A 12056-nucleotide genomic window follows, 5' to 3' on the forward strand; every position below is an offset into this window, starting at 1 on the left:
TTTTTTTTTTTTTTTGAGACGGAGTCTTGCTCTGCCGCCCGGGCTGGAGTGCAGTGGCCGGATCTCAGCTCACTGCAAGCTACGCCTCCCGGGTTTCCGCCATTCTCCTGCCTCAGCCTCCGGAGTAGCTGGGACTACAGGCGCCCGCCACCTCGCCCGGCTAGTTTTTTTGTATTTTTAGTAGAGACGGGGTTTCACCGTGTTAGCCAGGATGGTCTCGATCTCCTGACCTTGTGATCCGCCCGTCTTGGCCTCCCAAAGTGCTGGGATTACAGGCTTGAGCCACCGCGCCCGGCCCAACTTTTTGTATTTTTAATAGAGACAAGGTTTCACCATGTTGGCCAGGCTGGTTTGGAACTCCTGACCTTAGGTGATCCACCCACCTCGGCCTCCCAAAGTGCTGGGATTATAGGCATAAGCCACTGTGCCCAGCCCAACAATCTATTCTCTCTGAAGCCTGCTACCTGGAGGCTTCATCTGCATGATGAAACTTTGGTCTCCACAATCTCTTATCACAACCTAGACTTTTTTTATATTGACAACTCTTTCAACCAATTGTTGGTTAGAAAAATTTTTAATCGACCTATAACCTGGAAGCCCCCACCCCCACGACCCCCCTCTTTGAGTTGTCCCACCTTTCTGGATGCAACCAATATATATCTTAAATGTATTTGATTGATGTCACACATCTCCCTAAAATGTACAAAACCAAACTGCGCCCCAACCACCTTGTGCACGTGTTCTCAGGATCTCTTGAGGGCTGTGTCACAGGCCATGGTCGCTTGTATTTGGCTCAGAATAAATCTCCAAATATTTTACAGAGTTTGACTCTTTTTGTCAATGGGCGTTTGATGAGGACCTGCTCTCTAGTTCATAGATGGTACCTTGTGCCTGTGTCCTCACATGGTAGAAGGGTGACCAAGCTCCCTCAGGCCTCTTTTTTAACAGCACTAATTCCATTCATAAGGGCTCTACCTCTCTGAGTCCCACCTTTTTTTTTTTTTTTTTTTTTGAGACAGAGTCTCGCTCTGTCCCAGGCTGGAGTGCAGTGGCGTGATCTCGGCTCACTGCAACCTCCCCCTCCCAGGTTCAAACGATTCCTCTGCCTCAGCCTCCCGAGTAGCTGGGACTATAGGTGCACGCCACCATGCCTGGCTAATTTTTTTGTATTTTTAGTAGAGATGGGGTTTCACTGTGTTGGCCAGGATGGTCTCAATCTCCTGACCTCGTGATCTGCCCGCCTCGACCTCCCAAAGTGCTGGGATTACAGGTGTGAGCCACTGCACCCAGCCCCAAAGTCCCACCTTCTAATACCATTACCTTGGACGGTAGGATTTCAACATATGAATGTTGGGGCAGTGGGCATAAACATTCAGTCCGTAGCAAGCTATAAAGCATGGAGCCCCTGCAAAGCAGTGATCATTCCTTCCCATGGCCCTGCCTGTGCAACAGGTACCATTTTCAACACCCAGCTTTCCTTTAGGAAAGCTTTAGGCTGAGGTAGGACAATTGTTCATGATACACACATACAAAAACTGCCTGTCACAGGGACACACTCATGGAACGTGAGTTTTTTTTACTTGACCTGCCCAGAATCTCAGTAACATCCGTCAGATCATGACTTTCCCTAGTGCAAACCCTCCAATGGCATCCTGAACCACACTTAGATCCTTTCCTTGGCCCTGTGCGATCTGGTCCCTTGCCTCCTCTGCCTCTGAATTTTCCACTATCCTTTCCTATTGCTCCATTCAGACACATGGACTTCTTTGCTGTTCCTTGCCCTTGCCCTTATCATGCATTCGTTCACTCACAGAACAAATGGTACTGAGCACCTGTAATGCCCTGGGCCATTTCCCGGGTGCTGGGGATACAGCAGTGGACAAAACAGATGAACATCCCTGTCCTATTTGGACTTCCATTCTAGTACATTTGAGTGGGGAGGACAGACAATAAACAGAATAGATGCATGCCTTACAGTACATATTAGAAAGGGATGGGAGCTATGGCAAAAAAATGAAGCGGGGAAGAGGACATAGGGAGGGGTGCAATTTTAAACACAAGGGTCAGGGACAGTCCCACTGAGCAAGTGACACCTGAGCAGAGACCAGAAGAAGAATAAGTGCAAGGAGACACGTTGGAGATAGCTATCTACACAACTCTTTCTAGGAGTTTTGTTGGGTAAAGTGAATTAGAGGGAAAAGTGCCATGAAGAGAGGGTTTTTCAATTTGTTTAAAATGTGGGCCAGGCATGGTAGCTCATGCCTGTAATCCCAGCACTTTGGGAGGCCAAGCCACGTAGATCACTTGAGGCCAGGAGTTTGAGACCAACATGGTAAAACTCCATCTCTACTAAAAATACAAAAATTAGCTGGGCATAGTGGTGCGCACCTGTAATCCCAGCCACTTGTGAGGCTGAGGCAGGAGAATCCCTTGAGCCTGGGAGGTGGAGGTTGCAGTGAACCGAGATCGTGCCACTGCACTCTAGCCTGGGTGACAGAACAAGACTCTATCTTCAAAAAAAAAAAAAAAAAAAAAAAAAAAAAATAGGCTGGGCATGGTGGCTTATGCCTGTAATCCCAGCACTTTGGCGGGGCTGAGGCAGGTGGATCACCTGAGGTCAGGAGTTTGAGACCAATATGGTGAAACCCCATCTCTACTAAAAATACAAAAATTAGCCAGGCACAGTGGCGCACACCTTTAGTCCCAGCTACTCAGGAGGCTGAGACAGGAGAATTGCTTGAACCTGGGAGGCAGAGGTTGCAATGAGCTGAGATCACACCACTGCACTCCAGTCTGGGCAACAGCAAGACCCCATCTCAAAAAAAAAAAAAAAATTAAACATTAATTAATTAATTAATTAAAAATGTGGGAGATTGGCTGGGAGTGGTGGCCCACACTTGTAATCCCAGCACTTTGGGAGGCCAAGGTAGGAGGATCACTTGAGCCCAGGAGTTTGAGCCCAGTCGGGGCAACATGATGAAACCCCGTCTCTAGAGAAAATACAAATATTAACCAGGAATGGTGGCGTGCGCCTCTAGTCCCAGCTACCTGGGAAGCTAAAGTGGGAAGATTGCTTGAGCCTGGGAGTGGAGGCTGCAGTGGGCTGTGATCATGACACTGCACTCCAGCCTGGGAGACAGAGCAAGACCCTGTCTCAAATAAATAAATAAATAGTAGGGGGTGGTAGGGTGTATTTCAACACTGGTGGGAATGACCCGGTGAGACAGGGTCATGGGAGAGAAGCATTGCTAATGTAGAAGGGAGAGGAGAGAGTTTTCCTTGAGTAGCAGAGAGGGGATTGGACTTCAATGCATGTTTCATCCATAGTAACAGGAAGGAAGGTTTTGGGCAAGAATCAGGTAGGTAAGTACATGAGGTGTTAGAATCTTAGAATGATAACTCTTCTGATTGCTTTAATTTTCTTGGTGACACAAGCAAGTCAGGAAGACAATTGAGAGGGAGGCTGGCAAAGTTGCCATGGGAATTGGTTGTCTGGGGAGTGGGAGGATGAATGATCCAGGGAAGCATGAAGGCACCCCACCCCAAGATTCTGAGCATGGGTCTCAGTGAGGTCAGCCAATACAGTGGCATGTTTTTCTCTAGCCAGGGTTTAGCTGCACAGATGTGGGTATGGAGTAGGTGGAGAATTGGGTCTGACTAGGGCTGGCTTTTGTCCAGTGAGTGCAGTATATCTGGAGTGGGCAAGGGGGTAGCCATCCCTCTGCCTCAAACCCACTGTCCCAGATATCCATGCGACTCCCTCCCTCACAACCCCCAGGTCTCCACTCAGCAGTCACCTCCTCAGGAAGTCCTTCCTAACACCCCTCTCTCTGTCCCTCTCCCTAGATGACACACAGTGAACATCTGTTTCATTCCTTGTTTGCTGTCTGTCACCTCACTAGGATGCAGACCCCACAAGGCCATGGATCTTTGACCATTTGGTTCAATGCTGTATCCTAGGAACCTAGAACAGTGCCTGGCACATGGTAGGGGCCCCCCAAAAGTGTGGTAAATGGATCGCATCAGAAAAGGGAGCACTGGTGTGGTGTTGCCATCTATAAGTAGAAGAAATTAATTGGGCTAAATGGTAACCCAGATTTGGAAAAACAAAGAAGAGAGGGCCAGGCGCAGTGGCTCACGCCTCTAATCCCAGCACTTTGGGAGGCCGAGGCAGGTGGATCACCTGAGCTCAGGAGTTTGAGACCAGCCTGACCAATATGATGAAACCCCATCTCTACTAAAAATACAAAAATTAGCCGGGTGTGGTGGCATGCACCTGTAATCCCAGCTACTTGGAAGGCTGAGACAGGAGAATTGCTTGAACCCAGGAGGTGGAGGTTGCAGTGAGCCGAGATTGCGCCATTGCACTCTGGCCTGGGCAACAAGAGTAAAATTCCACCTCATAAAACAAAAACAGAAACAAAGACAAAAACAAAGAAGAGAGGCTGTATTGTTACTTTTGTAACTTTGTATGTCTCTGCAAACCTTCTGTAGATCTTGTTTGAAAACTTTATACCAAATACTTAATCTTTTATCTATATCATATTTGATGAATATTAGTGATATATAACTTAATTAAGAATATGACTACATATAGGCCGGGTGCGTTGGCTCACGCCTGTATCTCGGCATTTTGAGAGGCCAAAATGGGTGGATCACTTGAGGTCAGGGGTTTGAGACCAGCCTGGCCAACATGGTGAAATCTTGTCTCTACTAAAAATACAAAAATTAGGTGGGCGTGGTAGTGGGCGCCTGCAATCCCAGCTACTTGGGAGGCTGAGGCAGGAGAATCGCTTGAACCGGGAAGGCAGAGGTTGCAGTGAGCTGAGATCACGCCACTGCACTCTATGGGGGGGGACAGAGGGAGAAAAAATTTAAAAAAAAAAAAAAAAAAAAAGAGTATGACTACATATATACATGTGTGTGTGTCTGAGTGTATAAAAGATACTTGACTTTAGAATATCTGTTTACAGCCGAGCACAGTGGCTTATACCTGTAATCCTAACACTTTGGGAGGTCAAGGTGGAAGGATTGCTTTAGCCCAGGAGTTTGAGACCAGCCTAGGAAACATAGTGAGACCCTATCTCTACAAAAAAAAAAAAAAAAAAAAAAATTAACCAGGCATGGTGTTGCATACCTGTGGTCCCAGCTACTTGGCAAGCTGAGGTAGGAAGATCACTTGAGCCTGGGAGATCAAGGCTGCAGCACGCCACTACACTCCAGCCTGGGTAATAAAGCGAGACTCTGTCTTAAAAAAAAAAAAAAAATTTGTTTGCATGCATATGTATATGTTTTTCATATAGATCTATATAAATAATTGTTGGCCAAAGGGCATTTGAAAAGCCCTAGTCTAATAGACTGTAGGCAGTAAATGGAGCTCAGGCAGCCTATGAATTACCAAGGGGCCCATGAGGCAAAGGCCGCCTGTCTTGGGACAGAGCCCTGCTTATTTTGCAGTAAACTGAAAGGGCCTCTCTGTCGCTTTTGCTTGGCTATAGGAAATGTCTCTGCACACAATGCTGTGTGTGTCTCAAAGCTGGAGGGCTACTTCAGGGAGGGCTCTGAAAAGAATCTTTATATTTCAGCTGAGCACATGGACGAAGAATTAAGAATTAAGGTTCCTTTGGGCTCTTTCCATTCCACTGATGGCCCAGAGCAGGCCAGGAAAACACTGGCCCCTCTAAATCTGTTTCCTGAACAGATTGGTCTTCTCTGGCCCCAAGGTCCACTGTGGAATTGCCCCATGAATGAAGAGAAGCAGCTGCAATGGAGGCCCTTTCCTGGTGCTTGCAATGAGCCTTTGTCCCATGATTTTTACCCTGGAAAGGTGCCGAGGCCAGACCCAGATATTAGGACCGTGACCTTGTCCTGCGTGTGTGGCCTCTGCCAGGCTGCTGGAGCCCACTGTCTTTGCCAGCCTCAGTTCTGCACCCCAGCCCTTTGGCTGTGCAAGCAGACCCAGCTGGAGGCATGTGCCTAGCCACAGGCTCCCCATACACCCTTAGGGGAGGGAGGTTTCCTGCTGGCCCTGGCCCAACCCCTCCCAGGGCCATCTGCTCAGAGAGCAGCAAAAGATGTTTAACAGTACAATGAACTGTAGTGCTGATTTCTGAATTGGCCCTAGTCTCTGGATTACTCTTTTAAAAAATAAAACATGTATATGGATTAAAATTCAAAAGGTACAACTGAACATACAGTGAAAAGAAGGTATCCTCACACTCCTATGCCCCAATGTCTCCTCCAAAGCCAACTATATTACCAAAAGTCACATTACCAAAGTACTTGGGCATGTACATTTCTTTTTTGGTTTTGTTTTTTTAAAACACAGGAAGTAAATACACTGCCTCTTGCTTTTTGCACTTAACAATATTCTTGGAAATCTTTTCACATCATTTCACATGCAGCCACCTTGTTCTTTCTTAGGGCTAATATTTCTTTCTTTGAGTGAGTCATGGATTTTTTAACCAATCTCCTATTCACAGATATCTAGGCTGCTTCTATGCTTTTGCTACTACATTTACCATATCAAGGGATGACTTATAATCCATTTCACACCTGTGCAAGCATAGCTGTAGAGTAGACATCCATGAGTTGGGCATATTCTTGAGAACTCCACAGTGCTGCTGGAATGACTTGAATTTCTTCATAGACACCAAGGAGGTCTGCCTGACTCTCTGCTGGTTGTCATCTAGCTGTGGTCAGTGTGAGAACCCATGATTATTTATAACAAGATCACAAGGACCACTAACACATCATAGCATCTACTGTGTACCAAGCATCATTTTATATCCTCTACATGTTTTACACTGTTACATCTTCCCAATGACCCACGAGATAGGTTCTGTTATCTACTCCTTTACACAGATGAGGAAATAGACATAAAGGAGATAAAGAACTTGCCTAAAATTCCACAGCTAGAAAAAAAAAATTCCACAGCTAGTGAGCAGAGGATCTGGGATTTGAACCCAGGCATCCTGGCTCTAAACCGTACCACCTCTCGTAACAAAATAAAATAATCGGAGTGAATGCTTGGCTATTGAAGCTCCCAGAACTGCTTCCAGAGTGTGTCTATCAGTGAATGTTTGCCTGCCAAGCCTGAATGGGGGGGCCATGTCTTCTGTTACCAACACTACTGTGGGTCCAGGAGGAGCCCGGACTAGACTGTAAGCTCTGTGAGGGTAAGGATCAGGTGTGTCTTGGTCACCTGGTATCTGTACAGTACTTAATTAATTATTGTGAATGAATGAATGCATATTGTACTGGATAATAATAATGCTAATAATAGTTGACATTTGCTAAGCACTGGCTAAGAGTTTGCATTCTTGCCCTTAATCCTCATAACAGCTCTCCTAAATAAATTCCATTATCCCATTTTACAAATAGAGAAATGGAGGTTCAGAGAGTTTAAGTAGATTGCCTAATGGCACATAGCTGGTAAATAGAGGAGTAAGGATTTAATCCCTGAATATCTGCTCTCTGTACTGAGTGATGTCTGAGGTCCTATCTGCACCTAAGTTTTCAAATCCATGAATTTCCCACCTACGAATTGACCTCCATTGGGTGCAGGCTAAAGGTAATAGCCACCTGCCATTTTTTTTTTTTTAACTTTTGATAGAAGTATGATATATGGAAAGAGTATAGCATGATGGATTTTCATTAACTGAATACCTGTGTGCAACCTGAACCCAGATCAAGAAATAGCACCTGACCAGCACCGTAGAAGCCCCCTGTGTCCAAACCTAACCACCACCTTCCCAACGGTAACTACTATCCTGACTTCCAAAAGACTATCTCTGTTTTTCATATAAATAGACTCACACAGTATATATTATTATTACTGTATATATATATATATATATTATTTTGAGTCTAGTTTATTTTGTTCAACATTATGTTTGTGAGAATCATTCACATTGTTGTGTGTCATTGCAGTGTGTGCATTTTTATGGCTGTATAATATTCCATTGTGTGATGTACCATGCTTTAGCTATTCTGTTGTAACAGGCATTTGGATAGTTCTCATTTGGGGGCTATTTTGAATAGTCCTGCTGTGAATATGCTATAGGGCAGGGCTGTTGATGAACTAATGTAGGCATTTCTATCAGGTATATCAATGAGAATGGAATTGCTGGGTCATAGCGTACTGGTAGATCCTAGTAATAGATCCTGCTAACCAGGGCTCTAAAGTGGCTGTACAGTTGCTATCAGCAAAGGAGAGTTCTTGCTCTCCCACATCCTCATCAATACTTGATTTTACCATTCTTTTCATTTTACCATTCTGGTTGGTGTGAGGAGGTATCTCATTGTGGTTTAATCTGATTTCTCTGACGATAAGTAAAATTGAGCACTCCAAATCCCTTTATATAAGAAGGGCAGAAAACAAAGCCATTGCAGAACTACTGATTTTTTTTTTTTTCTTTCTGAGAAGTCACTGAAATAAACCTCCTATTCTGTTTTCAGGATGATGTAATGAGACCTACCTCTTTCTTGAGATCCAGTGAGTAAAATCCTGAGCTCAGACTGAACTGGCTCAGGGCCAATACTCAGTCCCCTTCATTCTCCTTCCCCTCTCTCCCTCTTATAAATGAGTCAGGACCCCCCAGATAGCAATAAAACATGACAAAGAAGACTTGTGTCCCCATAAGCTTTGTCAGATATTTGCATTTCATCAAACCAGTATATCTATCAAGGCCATGTACACACAGACCCAGCCTAGCAGAGCATTTGCTAATCCAGCTTTGTCACTTAGACTTAAATATGCCCCAGATCAACCATATCACTGAATCAGATGGAGCTACAAAGTTTTCTTCTCTGACAGCAAAACCACAGAGGAGTTGGCTATGCAAGATTCTTCCCCAAGTGATCTGTTCTTTGAGCAGTTGTCTTGATCCATCAAAAACAAAACAAAGACCTTTGAAGGAACTGTCATTTAGATGTGCCAAGATGGATGTCTTAGTCTGTTTGTGTTGCAATAACAGAATACCACAGGCTGGGTAAGTTTTTAAAGAAATGTATCTCTTACAGTTCTGGAGGTTAGGAAGTCCAAAGTCAAGGAATCAGCATCTGGCAGAACCTTCTTGCTGCATCATCCTCTGGTGGAAGGTGAGAGCCAGGAGAGCACATGCAAGAAAGAGAGCAGGGAAGGGGGCCTAACTCATCTTTTTACCAGAAACCCAATCCCACAATTACTAACCCACTCTCGCAATGACGGCATTAATCCATTCATGAAGACAGAGCCCTCATGACCTAATCGCCTCTTAGAGATCCTGCCTGAACTTTGCAGGACACATTCAAACCCTAGCAATGAACAATTGGAATCAGTATCAAGAGGGCATAAGTATGGCAGTTCCAGAACCTGGAATTATGAATGAGAGGCAAAGGATAGAACAGAACAACCACAGCCACCACACTGTGCTTAGTGCTTTACAAGATCTTCAGTTGGGCAGTCATCATTGACAGCCCTGCACATTAGAGGCCATCCTCATTTTGCAGAAACGGAAGCTCAATGAGGTCATGGCACTTACCTAAGGTAGCACAGCCTATTGGTGGGGGAGCTGGAAGGCAGACCCAACTCCTTCCAGCACGAAAGACCCTGTTGTTCCCCTTGGCCCTCTAACAACTCCCAGAAGGTGGCCTCAGGAGCTGACTCATAGGGAGCTAAACACCTGATCCCACCTTTGGGACTGGCATGTGGAGACAGGAGGTTGCCACTGTAAACCCTACCAAAGAAACTACACTTTTCTCCTTTTTTCTACACTACAAAGAAAACACTGTAAACTACAAAGCCACAGGACTAGCTAAGTCATGAGTCTGTGTTGGGTCAGTTGGTTGCCACAACGCAAAGGTCTGAAAAACATCTCAAAAGACCAACCTTAGGTTCTACAATAGTGGTGTTATCTATAGGAGCATTTGGAGAAGTCACAAGTCTTGCTAGGAGTGGTGGCTCGTGATTATAATCCCAAGTGGGAGGGCAACATAGGAAGACCCCATCTCTCTCTCTCTTGTTTTTTTTTTTTGAGACAGAATTTCACTGTTGTCACCCAGGCTGGAGTGCGATAGTGTAATCTTGGCTCACTGCAACCTCCGCCTCCCGGGTTCAAGCAATTCTCCTGCCTCGGCCTCCAAAGTAACTGGGATTACAGGTGCCTGCCACCATACCTGGCTAATTTTTGTATTCTTAGTAGAGATGGGGTTTCACCATGTTGGCCAGGCTGGTCTCGAACTCCTGAGCTCAGATGATCCACCTGCCTCAGCCTCCCAAAGTGCTGGGATTACAGGCGTGAGCCACTGTGCCCGACCAACAAAAATTTTTTTAAATTAGGTGGATGTGGTGATGCGCAGCTATGGTCCCAGCTACTCAGGAGACTAAGGTGGGAGAACTGCTTGAGCTTGGGAGGTCAAGGCTGCGGTGAGCTGTGATTACACCACTGCACCCCAGCATGGGTGACAGAGTGAGACTCTGCCTCAAAAAATAAATAAATTAAATAAATAAATAAATAAATAAAATAAAAATAATGTAACCTCTGGCCACCTGGCTTCTGAGCAGTAAAGGATTATAGAAACCATGCCTACATTTTAGCAGAATTCAGGCCCTTCCCAGAATCCTAATTTTGTGGCCTTTCACTCGTCTTACAAAGGTGATTGCAGCCCCCAAACAAAGAGGGGTGTCAGTTTTAGGGAGGGACAATTATCATCCTTGCTTCAGAGTTAAACTATAAACAAAATTCCTCCTATAATCAGCTTGGCCTACACCCGGGAGTGAGCAGCATGCCCAGGGTCATGCTGGATCTGAGCTTGAATGCACACTCAAATCTGTCTGCTTCCAAACAGGTCAGCCTAGAGGGGATTTTTTTTTTTTTCCATAAAGAGATAGCTCCTGGGCAGGAGCGGTGGCTCACACCTGTAATCCCAGCACTTTGGGAGGCTGAGGCAGGTGGATGACTTGAGGCCAGCAGTTCGAGACCAGCCTGGCCAACATGGTAAAACCCCATCTCTACTAGAAATACTAAAAAATTGAGCCAAGCCTAGTGGCACGCACCTGTAGTCCCAGCTGCTTGGGAGGCTGAGCCACAAGACTCACTTGAACCCGGGAGACAGAGGTTGCAGTGAGTCAAGATCATGTCACTGCACTCCAGCCTGGGGAACAGAGCAAGACTCTGTCTCAAAAAAAAAAAAAAAAAAAAAAAGCGTTAGCTCCCACTATTTAACTATCAATAGGCTGAGTCTTTAAATACTTCCTTTCTATATTATTTATTATTCTTTTGCTTGCAAATGACAGGAGCCCCTGTCAACCTAGCTTAAGGAAAATGGAAGCTGTTGACAAGTTATAGGCACATGTCACGGTGCACAGGCCAGAAGAGCAGCTGGCACAGGTGTGTGAAGGAAGGTGCTCAGTTGGAGTGTCTCCCAATCCCCGCCACTTTCTCCTCTGCTCATCACAGATGTGCTGCTGGCTTCCCTGGCCATGGTGACCATCTTGAACTCCTATCCCCTATTAGAGTCTGGGCTCTCAAAGGATGATTGACTCTCCTTTTTCTATCCCAAATCCAAATTTCTGGGGAGAAACTCTGGCCCAGCTTGAGCCAGGCGATGACTCCCAGCTCAGCACCATTGCCAGGGTGTGGGCTGCCCTGTATTAAAGCAGATATTCCAAACACTTAAGTAGTTACCACAGCCAGGGAGGGGGAATGCCATGACTCCCAAAATTTTCTCTAGAAGCGGGAGAACAGGATCTTCCATTGCCCCTCTCAGCTCACAGAAATCGTTTTGAGGGAGAGAAGCACATGTTCTAGAATTTGGTCAGAGAATTGTGTCAGTGCCAGAGAACAAGTGTCCTTTAACTGCTCAGCCAGTTCTTTATGTTGCTAATAGGGCAGCCCATGCGCAGATGCACTTCAGCCTAGGAAAACAATCACATTCTTGGTTATAAGCAGCCTTCCCCCACCACAGACACACTCTTGTGGTCTAGAAGGAGGAGACTGAGAAAAGGGGGAGCTAACAGGTCTGCAAAAATAGTCACGAGAATTTTCAGGGAGCCTGTTAAGGGGGTATCATTT

This window comes from Piliocolobus tephrosceles, chromosome 2 (assembly GCF_002776525.5).
Source record: "Piliocolobus tephrosceles isolate RC106 chromosome 2, ASM277652v3, whole genome shotgun sequence".
In the NCBI taxonomy this organism is placed as follows: Eukaryota; Metazoa; Chordata; class Mammalia; order Primates; family Cercopithecidae; genus Piliocolobus; species Piliocolobus tephrosceles.